A 12,167-nucleotide genomic window follows, 5' to 3' on the forward strand; every position below is an offset into this window, starting at 1 on the left:
ATGGCAATGAATCATTCTCCTCTCAGAATTGGTGCCAGCTGTGCTAGTGTCTCGCTAGTAGCACCCCGGTGTTTTGCTAATGAGCGACTTCTCATCTGCTGTGGGAGGACGGTCCCACTTCTTCGCCTGTTTTGCTCGTGTTTGGTTGAAGGCTCTCCCTTGAGAACAACATTAGGAAAAATACATCCCACTTGGGAAAACCTGGATCTCAAAAGGAAGACATTCCCAGTCCCAGAAAGCTGGGCATGTAGAATGGAAGCCTTTGAAGGTTCTGTGGGGAGGCCCCGCCGGTCCCAGGCGCCGGTCCTACTCCCCTCCCCCAACCCCCTCCACCCCTCCCACCTTCTCTCGGCTCCTTTGCCATCGATTGGGGGCGTGCACCGAGAGCTTTCCATCAGCATTCTCCTTGACTACTGGAGAAAGGAGTTTTAAATATTTCAAAGATTTATGTTATGAATAATTTAAGAGAAATAAAGAAAGCTCCTAAACTCTCTTTGAATTATGTAATGGGAGCTTTGAAAGATGTTAGCATTTTGCCTTATCAGATTAAACTGGTTTTTTTGAGTGTGAGAAGATTGAAGTGAAAATATAAGCTATTGTTGCCCTTTATTTCACTGGCTAATGCTGATTCCAGGAGAGACAGCGTCTTAACCTCGCAAGAGATAAGAGCCTGCAGTAATGGACCCTCTTTCCATCTATTACGTGTGCTTTTTCCACCAACAGTTGACAGGACACCCTCACCAGCTTTTCACATGTTTAAATCCCACTGCTACGTCTAGCATCAATGGCATTTGGACGAGAGCTAAGGAGAACTGATATCCAGAAGACCTGCTGAGTTTTCTTCCTTCCTAGTCATTTAGATATGGAACCGGATCCTGAGATTTCGGTGTGGATACTGACTTTTATGCTGAACCGTCACTAGCAGTGTTAGGTTCCTGAGAGGCAAAGGCAGTGCTGCCCAGCTGTCTTACGTGCTTTATGTGCGTTTTAACTTCCTTTATTCCTATAATGACTCAATGATGAAGACACTATCATTTCCATTTTACAGATGAAGAGGGAAACACAAAGAGGTTGTGCAGCTTCAAGGCTCCCTGGATGGTCAATGGCGGGGCCAGGATTCACATCCCGAAAGTGTGAGTGCAGAGCTCTTGATATTATCTCTGTATCTGTATATCCATATATCCATCTCAACCCTCTACCATATAAGAAAACACACAGGAAGTCTCATTTTTAGGTTTTTAAAAAATTTTTATTTTTCTTAAATTTTGTTTTTATGTTTATTTATTTTTGAGAGACAGAGAGAGACAGAGTGTGAGTGGGGGAGGGGTAGAGAGAGGAGAAGACACAGAATCTGAAGCAGGCTCCAGGCTCTGAGCTATCAGCACAGAGCCCGATGCAGGGGCTTAAACCCGTGAACCATGAGATCATGACCTGAGCCAAAGTTGGATGCTTAACCAACTGAGCCACCCAGGGGCCCCTTTCTTTTTTTAAAAAAATTTTTAATGCTTATGTATTTTTGAGAAACAGAGAGAGAGCGCAAATTTTATTTCTATTTTTAAGTTTATTTTGAGAGAAAGAGAAAGTGTGCGAGAGTCGAGTAGGGACAGAAATAGAGGGGGAGAGAGAGAGAAAATTCCAGGCAAGCTCTGCGGTGTCAGTGCAGTGCGGCTCGAACTTACAAACCACGAGATCAGGACCTGAGCCAAAGTCGGATGCTTAACTAACTGAACTGCCCGGCGCCCCAACAGGGTTCACTTTTATTTTTTATTTTATTTTATTTTATTTTTTCATAGATGTCATACATTTTTTTGTTTATTTTGAACCAATTCCACATGTGGTGATTGGTGGATATATTTTTCAGCATCTTTAAACAAATTCTAGTAAAAGATACGCAACATTAAATTGACCATTTTAGCCATTTTTAAGTGTATAGTCCTGAGGCATTAAGTTTACTTACATCTATTGAACCTTTTTGTTGTCCTTGCCCAAAAGTCTATTCTGTACTCTCTCAGTGGGACCTCAGAAAGTCACTGCCTCTTCGGGATCTTACAGGGTCAAAACAGGTGACCACTAGGCTGTTCCATCTTTGACATTCAAGGGTTTTTGGATGCTAGTAAAATTATGAGTTTCTTTTCTTCTTTTTTTTTCTTTCTTTCTTTCTTTCTTTCTTTCTTTTTTTTTTTTTTTAACAAAAAAGGCTCCATTTGTCTCAGCTCTGTTGCCTGCCTTTGTCCTGTAAGCTTCTTTCTCTTGCTGCGCCTCAGCTCCTCCATGAAATGGAAATGGTTGCACCTGCCTCACAGGGTTCTCGGATGATCACATGAGATGAAGCATCTATCTGAAAACTTTTTACACACTCTAAGGTGCTATGCAAATGAAGATGAAGGGGCGCCTGGGGGGGGCTCAGTTGGTTCATGGTCCGACTTCAGCTCAGGCCATGATCTCACAGTTCATGCAAGCCCCATGTCGGGCTCTGTGCCAACAGCTCAGAGCCTGGAGCCTGCTTTGGATTCTGCATCCCTCTCTTTCTGCCCCTCCCCTGTTCGAACTCTCTCTTTCTCAAAAATAACTAAACATTAAAATCATTTAAAGATGAAGATGAAGAAGATGATGATGAAGTAATTACTGGAAAGGTGATTAATAATTAAAAAAACATATCCCTAAAGAACATTAAAATAGGTGTTAACTGAATTATTCCAATTGCTCAGAATTGTGTAATTAAGAACTCACATATTTCAAAGTATCATTCCTGTTCGGTTAGCTTGGAAGTTTACAGCACGTGATTCCAGAACCAGGGTGAGATGGGCTGGTCTGCTGTCATTGTTAGTTTTTTAAAATATCCATCCTCTTCTGAGGGATTAACACAGTATTTCACTTGAGGGATGCCTGGGTGACTCAGTCGGTTAAGCAGCCGACTTCGGCTCAGGTCATGATCTCGCGGTTTGTGAGTTCGAGGGCTGCATCGAGCTCTGTGCTGGCAACTCAGAGCCTGGAACCTGCTTCGGATTCTGTGTCTCCCTCTTTTCTGCTGCTCCCCTGCTCACATTCTGTCTCTCTGCCTCTCAAAAATAAATAAACATTTTAAAAAAGAATATGTCACTTGAGAAAACAAACAACAAATCCCTTTAAACAACAACCCAGAGTAGGAACAGCAGGGACTGGCGAGCAAAACGGGGCTCTTGATGGGCTCGCGGAGGCCAGACTTGCTGGGACAGTGGGAGCAGGCCATTCCGACTGAGGGCAATGCGGGAAGGACTCAGAGCAGAGCCGCAGCAGAGAAGCCTTAAAAAGGACACAACAGGGGCGCCTGGGTGGCTCAGTCGGTTAAGTGTCGGACCTTGGCTCAGGTCATGATCTCACAGTTTGTGAGTTCGAGCCCCGCGTGAGGCTCTGTGCTGACAGCTTGGAGCCTGGAGCCTCCTTCAGATTCTGCGTCGCCCTCTCTCTCAGCCCCTCCCCTGCCTACCCTCTGTCTCTCTCTCAAAAATGAATAAACATTAAACAAAAAGATGTTTTTTCAAAAAGGATACAACTAAGTGGCATAAATGTTACCAAATAGACAGCTTAAAGCTTAGTTAGCAAAATAGGTTTGAGAGGGAGGGGAAAGAGCAAAAGGGAGAGGGAGAAGGAGAGTCCAAGACCAAGAGAAATGATAGGCTTTTAAGCTGAAGGCTCGACGAAAGTCTTAGTGTCCAAATACAGGAGGTTCGGTTTTCTTTCTTCCAGAACTGACTCTCTGACTCTGACTTTTTCCCTCTGGATGTTTCCCCAGTAGAAGACACACGCTGCAGGAATATTTAATACACTTACAGACGTCTCTCCAGAGGACTAAATCACTTGTGTTAATGTGGAGGTTCGTTTTCTGAACTTAGCCTCGAGTTAAATCTTTTGTTATTGCAATTGTCTTCCAGAATCCAGCTGACAGGTGGGAAGCACGGAGGCAGTCACGACCATGTTCCCTTCAAAGTCCATTGCAGCGTTGCATCCTCGGGTCGTGAACACTCCGGCTTCTGAGCGCACAGAACAGGTAAGGACGCGTTGGCTGCACTGGTGAGGGTGGGGAGCGGAGCCGCCCTCCTGGTAGGGAAGCGTTTTTTCCGCACATTTATCCCACTTCAAAACCTGCGAACATCTTGGAAGGGATCCACCAAGGCACGTTGAGAGGGACAGATGGTGAATGAAGGGGAGAATGTTACAGTAGAAAATGAATTCACTTATTAAGAAATCGGCTCCTTGATATAACATGGCTCCTTTCCATGGACTGCCGCACGGGCTCCGACTCAGAGACAGAGGGCTTTCCCGGCAGCTTGCTCCTGAGTGAGGAGCTGTGTTTGAATCACCACGACTTGCAGTCATTTCGCAAAAGCCTCCCACGCAAAGTCTAGGATTCCCGTGTGGATTCCTCCGCTCTCCCCACCTCGGCCACTCCTCCGGCGCCCGCCCTGCGCCCTTTCCTCTCCATCCGGCTCCCGCCCAAGGGTGCCCAGGCCAAGAAGCATCGATGACAGCTCCTCCTCCCCGGAGTGCACAGGGCTCAGAGAATAACCCAGATGCCTAACAGAGACACACATTCTCCCAGAGTTCACAGCGGGAGGAGGGACAGAAGGCGAGGCCCTCTGGTGAAGTGGGCCAGGGAGCGGTGGGTCCTACGGCCATCTGGAGCGAGCAGTGTGAATATGCAGATTTTCATATGAAAGTGTCTGAGTTTTAAAACACTTGTGGTGAGGCAAAACACACTGAATTCAGCCCGGAGCCTGCTGATTTGGACACAACAGGGACAGGTGCGAGGGCCCGAAGCCGGAGGGGGAAACGGCCCAGGACACGCCAGTGCTTCCCCTTATGTCTGCTTGGAACAGCAGAGTCAGGGTGGCTATCCTTTTCTTTTTTAAGTTTATGTATTTATATTGAGAGAGAGAGAGAGAGAGAGAGTACACGCATGCAGGGGAGGGGCAGAGAGAGAGGGAGAGTCCCAAGCAAGCTCTGCGATGTCAGCACAGAGCCCGGGGCTGAGCTCGATCTCACTACGGTGAGGTCATGACCTGCGTCATATCAAGAGTTGATACTGTATGTTTTCACTCATATGTGGATCAGGAGAAACTTAACGGAGGACCATGGGGGAGGGGAAGGAGGAAAAAAGTAGTCAAGGAGAGGGAGGGAGGCAAGCCATAAGAGACTGTAAATTCTGAGAACACATGGAGGGTTGATGGGGAGGGGGAGAGGGAAAGGGGGGTGATGGGCATGGAGGAGGGCACTTGTTGGGATGAGCACGGGGTGTTATATGGAAACCAACTGGACAATCAATTATATTAAAAAAAAAAGAGTTGATGCTAAACTGACTGAGCCACCCAGGTGCCCCAAGATAGTTATCTTGACCAGGCAGACAAACAAAACATAACACTCCAAGGAAACAGAACAAAGTAAATACAAACAGATTAAGATCCTACGAGGCATGAGACCAAGGAATGGCACCTCCTGGGTCTAAAGCCTGGTTCTGGGCTCCTGGGTGACTCTGTGGGTTAAGCCTCCCACTCTTGATTTCGGCTCAAAGCATGATTTTGCGGTTCGTGAGTTCAAGCCCCACATCGGGCTCCGTGCTGACAGTGCAGACAGTGCTTGGGATTCTCTCTCCCTCCACCTCTGCTCCTCCCCTGCTTGTGCACACGTTCAAGCACACACTTTCTCCCTCTCCTTCCCCCCCATCCCTCTCTCAAAATAAAGAAATAAACTTTTAAAAAAATGCCTAGTTCTGGGGCTTGTTAGATATATAGACTAGGGAGAGGCATTTCACTTCAACACCTCAGTTTTCTTACCTGTACAATGGGGAGATTAGTCACCACTTTATGGGTTGTGAGGATTAAGTTAGTTGATGTAGGTAAAGTGCTTGGAAGTGTGTCTGGCACTCTCTAAGTGTTAGCTATAGTTATAGTTTAGACAGATGATTTCAGACTGTCAGGGGCTCAGAAAATGCAATGAAGAGGTTTACTTGACAAGAGATGGCTTCACCCTCCATACGGTCCTTTATCGCAGCATCTTTACATATTCCCTCTCCGCCAGCCTGTCTTTCCAGCTGTGCTCTAGATGATACCTTCTTTCCAGACCTAGACTTGCCATGTCTACCTTGGGCTCTGTCTTCTTTTCAGATCAGACCAGCCCTGCGGAAGCTGTTGTGAGCATGTGAATCACCTGGAGATGTTGCTACAAATGCATATTTTGGGGCGCCTGGGGAGCTCAGTCGGTTAAGCTTCTGACTTTGGTTCAGGTCATGATCTCACGGTGTGGGTTCGAGCCCTGCATTGGTCTCTGTGCTGACAGCTCGGAGCCTGGAACCTGCTTTGGATTCTATGTCTCCCCTTCTCTCTGCCCTTCCCCAACGCATTCTCTCTCTCTCCCCCTCTCTCTCTCTGTCTCTTTCTCTCTTGCTCTCAAAAATAAATAAACATTAAAAAATGTATATTCTAATTCTGTGCATCTATAATGGGTCCTTTTCCCCCCCTAGTTTATTTATTTATTTTTGAGAGAGAGACAGACAGACAGACAGAGAGACAGACAGAGAGAGGGACAGAGAATCCCAAGCAGGCTCTGCACTTTCAGCGCAGAGCCCATCTCAGGGCTCCATCCTGTGACCTGAGCTGAAATCAAGAGTCAGAGGCTTACCTGACAGAGCCCCCAGGCACCCCAGACCCTAAACATCTAACAAGCGCATAGGTTTGGGCAACTTTGAGAAGTGAAAAAACTAAACAACAGGCTGCTTCAACATCCTCTTCCAAACCAACATTATGGCAAATCTTGCTCTTTAAAGTTTGAAGTCTCCTTCAGCCTGAGGTCTAGCCCATGTTCACAGCCGTCTTGCATCGCGGCCATGGAAGATGGACCCCATACTCATAGAACGTTCCAGCTCGTGTTATCCGACCCATCTGCCCCTTCGTGTTTTCTGTGACTCAGGAATGAACCTCCTCCCGTAGGAGTGTTCTAGTAGGTGTGGAGGATGAATAGAGTTTTCACAATCATTCTCCAATCTCACGACCCTGTGAGGAGGATCACATTTTTCCCAGAATAAACAACAAAACAGAACCTCATGTGACAGGGTGTTATAGTCGTCTGTGGATTTGTCTGCCTTTCTCTGGAGACAATAATCTCCAAGGTGAGGAAGTCTTGTTCACTGGGACTCCTAGCACCCTCACTCTGTGAGATCCCCCGTACACAGCCATGTGTGAGGAGGCTGTGCATGCATTTCTACCCTGCCTGAGCAGTGCGGCCGCCTCCCACACCATACTTTTGTGCCAAAGTGCCCGAGTTGCAGACATCTTATGTATTTATGAGGATGTCACAATTCTTTTGGCTCAGACATCCCTCACACCCAGGAAAATGGAACGACCAAAGTAACAGAAAAGAGTGTTATTAAGAGAAAAAAGACTCTGTGAACATGTATTTTAAAATGGAAAAATGATAGCAACTTAAAGTATGACGATATGACACAGCCTCCAAAGCTCAAATGGAATCAGCCTCCAGTGGCATTTAGTTTTGCCATGGGATCGAGAGCACTCCCGGGAGTGTTATGGTGGTCTCTGTCCCCACCCTCACTCCACACAGCTCCAGGAGTAGATATCACATCAGTTTCATTCATTTATTCTTGAATTTGTCCACTCAGGAAACATTTATTTCAGTCTCTTAGCTGGCTGACACGCAAGAAGAGATAATATAGTAGATTCACAGTAGAACAAGAGGAAAAGATGAGAGTTCTGGTAAACACAGATGATGCGGGTGTCTTGCGTTGGGAAGGTTGGGAAGCACAGAATTGAGGTCTGGTATGCCTTGTCTCCCAGCCAGCTGCTCTGGGGACCGGCAAAGACTGAATGTGTGGCCCCGTGTCTCATGTTGAAAGGTTGGCAATGGATGGTGTCAACTCAACCCAGGGTCAGAGTCAGTTCAAAGGCAGTGAGTGCAGAGGCACTGGGGGCCAGGAGTAAAAAAGCCACTGACCCAAGCTAGGACTAGTCCTCTGGCCGAGGGGAGGCCTCATTGGGGACTCCGTATGGCTGGGGCCACCCAAGTCTATTGCAAACCTCCCTGCTACCGGCTCTGTCTCTGTGAGTGATGGGTTTTTCGAGAAGGTTGACAGAGGAAAGAGCTCAAAAGGAATTTGTTGAAGAGAAACGCAAGTGAATTGAGACAAATACCACGTGGAACTGCAAATGCCAAGGAAGCATTTGACTTGGGGGAAAATAGAGGAGAAAAACACGTAAAGAAGGTAATAGACATTAAAATACAGCATGTGACTAAGAAATCACAAAAGACTCTGTGCCCACATACTCTGTACACCTAGTGAAGAATCTAGACCGTTTTACACAAAAGGTTTGCTGGGGAATAACTATTTTATTTTTTTAAACATTTATTCATTTTTGAGAGACAGAATGAGTGGGGAGGAGCAGAGAGAGGAGACCCAGAATCCAAAGCAGCTTCTAGGTTCTGAGCTGTCAGCACAGAGCCCGACACGGGGCTTGAACTCAAGAACCGGGAGATCATGACCTGAATTGAAGTCAGACGCTTAACCGACTGAGCCACCCAGGTGGCCCTTCTGGGGAATAATAGAGACTCTATTCACAGAGTGATGCTGCACGTGTACAGTACTTTAAATTTACGACATGGTTTTACATCAGTGGTCTCTCTTCACCCCCACCGAGGCCCTGGGAGGGACGCAGGGGCAGCTTCTCCTAAGCTAACCCTTGGGAGGCCAAACGCAGCTTCTCCAGTGCTGGCCCACAGATCACCCGCGTCAGACTCACATGACGAACACACAGTTCAAAATTGTGTTCCTCATCTTTGTCTGAATCTCTGGGATAGAACTCAGCACTTCGCATTTTTAACAAATTCTCCAGGTGATAAGCGCCCTCAGGTCTGAGAAGCAGTGGCTCCAGAGGTGAAGGAATGTCACACGTGCACGCACACACACGCATGCGCGTGCACACACAGAGCCAAGATCAGATCCCAGCTGCTCTGGCCCAGCAGCTTTCCCTCTCAGCCCCTGTCTCCAAGTCCCTGTGCGCATCGTCATCCATTCCATGCTAGAGTTTCTGAGATGTTTGTCACCGCTCCAATCCTGTCCTTTTCCTTGAGGAACAGGATTCAGATGATTTGGGGGAAGGCATAGGAGTGAAAGATGCATATCTCTTAAAAGCAACCTGTTACTTGTTCAGAACAGCCCTGCAGTCTTAGCCATTTGGTGTCTTAGAACCTGACTCTCCATCCATCTTTTACCCCAAAGTAAAAGAGGCTGATGGAACACAGAAGTGAAGCTATATGCCGGCCAGTGAAACTCTTGTTTAACTTATGAAACATGCTCATTATATGTCCTCACTCTCCATGTGCAGGAGGTGCCTTCATGCCTGTTTCAACAGCCCTTCCGTCCTGATGAGGGAGTGGGAAGGCGCAGCCCAGTCCTCTCCTCCCCTCAATGCCCCAGCTCCTTGGTGGCAGAGGACATTCCCCACGGTTCCTTGTGCTGCCGGTTTACCAGCATCTGCCCAGGGAGGGAGGATCTGGTGGGCCAGCTGCCCCACGCTGGGGTCAGGCAGAAGGAAGCCCGCTTTCCCATAGGCAGATGCCACATTCTCCAGTAATGGCTCTGTCTGTAATAAAGGTAACATTCTGCTGTGCCACCATCCTGACTCTCTCAGTTTGAATTGAATTACCTATATTTAATTGAATTTCTGATTCGTTGCACTGAAAGTTTTCCAGAGCTAAGAGGAAACAGAAGTTTGCCTCACGGAGCTATTTGAAAGAGCCCCAAATGTGCAGCTTTCTTAATGGAGATAGTTAAACAAGCAGTTTAGCTGGGCAAGGCTTGTGCTCCTACAGTATGCACTGTTCCCGAGGCAGCAGGATTGTGGTAGCCCCGAGCCTCCTTCCTGTGTGCAGGATACACACAGCAACGGCCCTTGTAAAAAAATAGTTAAGTTCAAGGATTCAGGCCAAGATAACAACCACAGTTTGGACCACTGTTGTAAAGTGCTGTGTGTGTGGTGGTCTGAGGACGGTCTTCATGGCTGGTCCTCCCTCTTCCCTTTCTGTCTGTGACTTCTTCTACTGGGAATCAAACAAAACAGTGATGTGGTCTCCCGATTTTGCTAAGAAACTCAGGACGTTCGAGCAGTAATAAGATCATAACACATGAAGAATGGCTGAGTCAATCACGCTTTCATAATCGAAGCAATTCTAGTTTCTGGGCATAATTCTAGTTCCCAAGCCTCAGACATCCTTACGCTGCTTTCCTGACTCTGGGCGTCTGTCACTCTTGGCCCGAAGCCTCACGAAGAGGTCAGAGGCTTCAGAAATAGGCTGGAAATACCTGATTCTCAAAGACTGCCCAGCCCCATCTTCAGTTTGGAAACTTCTAGAGGCTCCTGGCTGTCCACATGCCCAGGAGAAACATTGATTTAGACACATAACTGCGTTTGTACATGTGCAGATGGCAGATTTAATGTAGGAGAGGCATATATTCTGGTTGGAGAATTACAGTACTACATAAAGTATTAATAATAATAGAGGGGGACCGAACGTGACCAGCAAGTGCTAAGAGTCAAAGGAAAATTAGGACAATAAATATTTGAGGAGATTTGGGATTTGGGGGCAAGACCCTATCAAGCTGGAGGGTTCAGAGACAGATTTTAAGAAGAGGCCTTGCAGAGGAGATAAAATGAGGATTTGCATACAGGAAAGGGAAGGCTGTCCTACCAGGGGAAGGTGGGCCCTGCCACCTGCCTCACCTGTCAACACCGGCCTGACGCATGTCTTCCGGCTTTTCCAGTGTGTTGGGCACCAGCTCCCTGCAGAGAACTTGGACTATTGCATCTTTGGTTTTAGGTCATGAAGGGCCACAGTCCGCTGCTGTGATAAACGGGGCCAGGTGGGACGGAAGCTCTCCCCGCGGGGTGTCTGGGGGGGACTTGCTGTGGGGCTAGACGCTGTGAGTGTGTGTGTGTGTGTGTGTGTGTGTGTCTGTGTCTCTCTCTATGTGTGTCTGTGTGTGTGTACGTATTGGGATGTATGTGCCTGTGTGTTTGTTTATATGTGTGTGTGCCTGTGTGTGTGTGTGTGTCTGTCTGTCTCTATACATGTCGGGGTGTGTGTGTCTCTGTGTTTGTGTTTGTGTGTCTGTGTGTGTCTTTGTGTGTTTCTGTGTTTGTATATTTGTGTGTGTGCCTGTGTGTCTGTGTGTCTCTATGTGTGTGTCTGTATCTCTGTGTGTGTGTGTGTATGTGTTTATGTCTCTCTGTGTCTCTGTGTTTGTCCATGTCTGTGTGTGTGTGCATGTGTGCACCTATGTGTGTCTGGGTCTATATGAGTATGTGTCTCTGGGTGTATGTCTGTGTGTTTGTGTCTCTGCATGTGTATCTGTATTTATATGTTTGTGTGTGCTTGTGTATCTCTATGTGTGTGCCTATATCTCTGCCTGTGTGTTTGTGTGTCCGGGTGTGTCTGTGTGTGTACCTGTATGCTTGTGTGTCTCTATGTGTATGCCTGTATCTCTGTGCTTGTTTGTTTGTGTCTCTGTCTGTGTGTGTCTGTGTGTGTGCGCACGCGCCACCCTCCCGTGCCTTGAGGAGCCCGCCCTGGGGCCCTGCCAGCCCCCGCTGAGGCTGCACAGCCCTCCCTCCCTGTGCTGGTTGATTTGAAAGAGCTCCATGGCCCCTTTATTCTTGATTCTCTTTCCTCAACGTGAGGACTGTCATCTCCTTACTGACCTCTCTCCTTCTCATTTATTACTTCGGAAAGTGTCCTTTTCTCTCCTTATTTTATATGCTTCTCCTGAGTGGTCTGACCCACTTCAAACAGTTACGACTGTCCCCGTATACCCCAGCAACTCCAAAATCGATACCCCAGGCTTTATTTTTATTTCTAAATTGAGCTGCAGCCACATTTCTGTACTTCTTCCTGAGGGACATCGTTAGGTCCCTCAAATCAAACATGTTAAAAATGGAGCTCGTTTTCGTCTTCCTGAAAACGCCCCTCCAACTCTTTCATTTTTCATCTTCCTTATTCAACTCGTTCCAGATTGTGTCAAGTGTATCTCAGATCTGTTCCCCAAACTGACGGACTTCTCATCCTGTGTCATTACCAGACCACCTCTCAGCAGGTCAGAAGCCTTCAATTCACCTGGCTGGACCAGA

At 47.2% G+C, this 12,167-nt stretch overlaps 1 long non-coding RNA gene across 1 annotated transcript; it reads left to right on the forward strand.

The window, feature by feature from the left end:
• The first annotated feature begins 1,049 nt into the window (after positions 1 to 1,049).
• Positions 1,050 to 6,258, forward strand: LOC115289272. Its single transcript, XR_003907526.1, has 3 exons — positions 1,050 to 1,133; positions 3,912 to 4,027; positions 6,141 to 6,258. It is a non-coding gene; the product is annotated as an uncharacterized LOC115289272 (long non-coding RNA).
• Positions 6,259 to 12,167: the final 5,909 nt, after the last annotated feature.

This window comes from Suricata suricatta, chromosome 4 (assembly GCF_006229205.1).
Source record: "Suricata suricatta isolate VVHF042 chromosome 4, meerkat_22Aug2017_6uvM2_HiC, whole genome shotgun sequence".
NCBI lineage: Eukaryota > Metazoa > Chordata > Mammalia > Carnivora > Herpestidae > Suricata > Suricata suricatta.